This window comes from Mustela nigripes, chromosome 1, assembly GCF_022355385.1.
Source record: "Mustela nigripes isolate SB6536 chromosome 1, MUSNIG.SB6536, whole genome shotgun sequence".
In the NCBI taxonomy this organism is placed as follows: domain Eukaryota; kingdom Metazoa; phylum Chordata; class Mammalia; order Carnivora; family Mustelidae; genus Mustela; species Mustela nigripes.
The window spans coordinates 5,539,807-5,543,727 of NC_081557.1; the positions used below are offsets into that span (position 1 = coordinate 5,539,807).

General features: G+C 49.7%; 1 long non-coding RNA gene across 1 annotated transcript in view; it reads right to left on the reverse strand.

Annotated features, from left to right (window-relative positions):
- Positions 1 to 3,320, reverse strand: part of LOC132018097 (uncharacterized) — a 19,287-nt gene extending 15,967 nt beyond the window's left edge. The window contains exons 1-2 of the long non-coding RNA XR_009404450.1: positions 3,196 to 3,320; positions 980 to 1,121 (exon numbers count right to left, since the gene is read on the reverse strand). This is a non-coding gene — a long non-coding RNA (uncharacterized LOC132018097). The remainder of the gene's footprint in view (positions 1 to 979; positions 1,122 to 3,195) is intronic.
- Between the last annotated feature and the right edge of the window lie 601 nt (positions 3,321 to 3,921).

The following is a 3,921-nucleotide window of genomic DNA, read 5'->3' on the forward strand; positions in this document are numbered from 1 at the left end:
ACACACACACACACACACACCCCAAACAAGTTACAGTAAACCTAGATATACACACACACACACACCCCCAAACAAGTTATTGCTTCAAAACACACACACACACACACACCCCCAAACAAGTTACAGTAAACCTAGATACACACACACACACACACACACACCCAAACAAGTTATTGCTTCAAAACACACACACACACACACACACCCAAACAAGTTATTGTTTCAAAAGCTGAAGAAAATTAGTTGTTCCAGAGACAATTAATGCATGTATCACCCTTCCCTCAAGAGTATATGCAGAAATAATGAGGGGATAAAAGCCAAATGGAAGGGTGGCTCAGTGGGTTAAGCCTCTGCCTTCGGCTCCAGTCATGTTCTCAGGGTCCTGTCATTGAGCCCCACATTAGGCTCTATGCTCAGCAGGGAGCCTGCTTCCCTATCTCTCTCTGCCTGCCTCTGCCTACTTGTGATCTCTGTCTGTCAAATAAATAAATAAAATATTTTTTTTAAAAAGAGCCAAATAGAAAAGGTTTATTTTCAAACTAACTGCAAGTTGGGATTTTTAAGGTATGCACTGTTCATCATTATTTCTTCTCCTTTTTATTTTGGAAGTCTCTCTTCCAACTACCAAAGGCTGGACATGTAAAAGAGGATAAAATTCAATGTAATATAATTTTGCTATGAAAGAGGAGGTTAAAACCAAGAGCAAGGAGACAGTTTCTAAGAATTTTTTTTTAAGTTTCTAAGAATTCTTAAGCCAGTAAAATTAATGGTCTTCTGAGTCATTGTACTCACCTTTCCTGTATAACACACTTGTAAATCTATCACCAGATACTTGTTACATAATTATTTATTTTAACTATGGAATAACCCTGAAGTGATAACTTGATAAAAGATTTTGACTAACTTAAAATTTTAAGTTAAATATAACAAATCATAACAAAACAAAGAGAGAAAAATCAGTATTTCTTCATCTACTTACTAGTTGTTACACAATGAAGAGTATTTTCTTGGTGCTTAGAATTTAATGCTTCCATGGAAATCACTAGCTGTCCTTCTAGCAATGCTCCCTTTGATGTTCCTGCTGTTTCACACTTCCAGTGAATTATTAAATATTTCAAAATCTGAAAAGGGCACAATTCAAAGTAAACAAATCTTTAGAAATCAAGGTAATATCAAATTTATGACACAGTTAACAATCTTAATTTCCAAAAAATATTCTTGCTTGCAAAATGTCAGATTTAGATTTTGTTCAGAACAAAGCATTGTGTCTACAGAAGAAACAACTAGAAAAGTGACATAAGAAAGGAGACAAAGGAAATTAACAAAATGCCCAACAAGACAGGAAATGGAGACAATAAATTGCTTTATTCAAAGGGTAAGTTCATCTGGAAATAATAATTTGGAAAAATTGTGTAGGAGTTTGTTTTTCCTGTTTCTTTTTTTTCTCCCCAAGTAAAAACCAATATGAAGATTATGAATAAGACTAGCATCCAGCTATGAATCATCTTTACCTTTCATTAAATCATCATTTCTGAAGATCAGAATACAAGTTAAGAGCACTGGCTTTGGAGGCAGATGCCTGGGTCCAAATCCCTGATGTGCCATGTGACCTTGGGCAAGTTATTTAACTCCTCTCTACCTCAGCTTCCTCACTTACCAAAATGAAGACAAAACTACCAGGTATGGCTTCTGTGAAATGTAAACAAAATAAGAGCAAAGTGCTTAACGCGGTGCTCTGCGTATATAATAGTAAGTGGTTAATAGCCATTAGCTTTTATTTCGAATAAGTTCATCTGCAGTGAAGACTGCACACAATGTAAGTTTTAAGGTTTCCAAGATGTCTAGACAAAACATTCAATCTTGATGAGACAAATTTAAAATATACTGTATTTAACTCCATCACTTATGAAAGTACACTCTCACTTCCACACTCAGGTACCATAGGGAAGATTATTACCCCTTTTCTTTCTTTCTTTCTTAAAGATTTTATTTATTTGACAGAGAGACCCAGCAAGAGAGGGAACACAAGCAGAAGTGGGAGAGGGAGAACCAGCTCCCCCCCCCACCCCACCCCACTCTGCCCAGCAGGGAGCCCGAGGCGGGGCTGATCCCAAGACCCTGGGATCAAGACCTGAGCCAAAGGAAGCTCAACGACTGAGCCTCTAGGCGCCCCAAGTACCCCTTTTCTTAAAGGCAAACAGATCTCAGTAAGAGACCTTGGGAATGAAGATCCTAATGTGTACCAGAGTTTATAAAAATGGTTTCCAGGCGTTCCTGCAATCTAACCCCTTCCTTCACACACCGTCGGACGCAGCGTGCTCCCCTCTGTTAAGATTTTCCCGCACGGTCTTCACCCGCGAGAGCGCGGTTGGGAAAAGAACACCGGCCGGGGAGTCAGAAGCCCTCGGTTCTAGCCTAGCGTCGGCCGTCTGTAAAATCGAATCCTCCAATTCCTTCGAGCACAGCGGAGGAGGCAAGAGCACCCGGCGAACTCTCGCGTGCCTTCAGGTCAGCCCCGTCTGGCCTGTGGTTCTGTTCTGCCTCGTTCCCCTTTCAAGACCAGTGCCTGAGAATCGCATCAGGCGGCGGCTGCAAGGTGCCGACCCGGGAGAGCCCACGTGGCGTGGCGGCGCCGGGCCTTCCGCCCCACCCCCCAGGGCGGAAGGTTCTCGGGCCCGCGGGGTGGTCGGAGCTCCGGGAGGCCTCTGGCCCGGGGCCATCCATCCTCCGACGGCTCGGGGCCCCACCCAGAAAGGCGCCCCACGCCGTGGCCCACCGGCCGGCTGCACGCGACTCTCGCTCACTGCCACTGCGCCCACACTGCTCCCGCCTTCTGCCCGCGGCTGCCCAGGCGACCTTCGTGCGCGCCCCCTCGGCCCGGGGTTGGGGGGGGGGGCTCCCCGGGTGCTCTCCACGCCCTCCCCCGATCCGCTAATGCCTGGCCAGCACTTCAGCCTCCGGGGCCCCGGTTTTCTGGGCTGTCAGGTGGGGCGTCCCCCCAGCTGAGGGGCTGTTCCTCTCTACGTCGGGGCCCCCTCATTAGCTCCTCACAGCCCCGTGTGGGGCCGGCGGGCTGTCACCGAAGCACCTCATTCCCACCTCAGGCACTCCCAGACCCCTCTGCCCAGACTTCGCGGACCCCTCACAAAACCCTTCCCAGAGTGTCTTCTGTTTTCTCTCCCTCCCCGGCATCACCTCGCAGACTGCCACGGCCGAGCCCTCCATGGCGCGGGGGCAGCAGCAGCAGCAACGCCCACCGCCGGCTGCCCGCCGGGACGTCGACCTCCGCGGGCGCCCACGCCCGGCCGCTCGGCGTTCTTCCCGCCCGCGCGCGCGCGCCCCGCCCACCGGCCCGCCGCGCTTGCGCACTTCGCGCCGCGCCGCCCCCAGGCCGCGAACCGCCGGGGCTTGCCAGGAGCGGTGAGGAGGTGCCGGGAGCCGCGAGGGCCCGTGGGCGGGCGGGAGGGTCGGCCGCCGAGCTGGGGAGAACCCGCGGGCGCCGACTGAAGCTCGAGGCGAGCGGGAATAGGGCCAGGCCAAGGCTCTCCTTCCTCCGGAAAGAGACTTTCCCACGGTCCCGCGGAGCAGCAGCCCTCAGCCGGGAGAAGCTGCTGGGGCCCGGTGCGGGATCCCCAAGCCGGTTCTTGGCTCCTGAGCAGCCTCTCCTCCTGCGGGGGCTGTCCCAAGTGCCCTAGGCCAACCTCTGGTTCCCAGATTTAGCAAATAAAAATACAGGACGGCTAATTAAAATTGAATTTAAGATTTTTTTTTTAATTTAAGTATACGTCTGTCCCATGAAATATATGGGACATACGTATGCTAATAAATATTTCGCTCATCTGAAATTCAAAACTGGGCGTCCTGTATTTTATCTGGCAACCTGCCCCACGCATGTCCCCAGCCTAATCCCGAGCTTCCTGG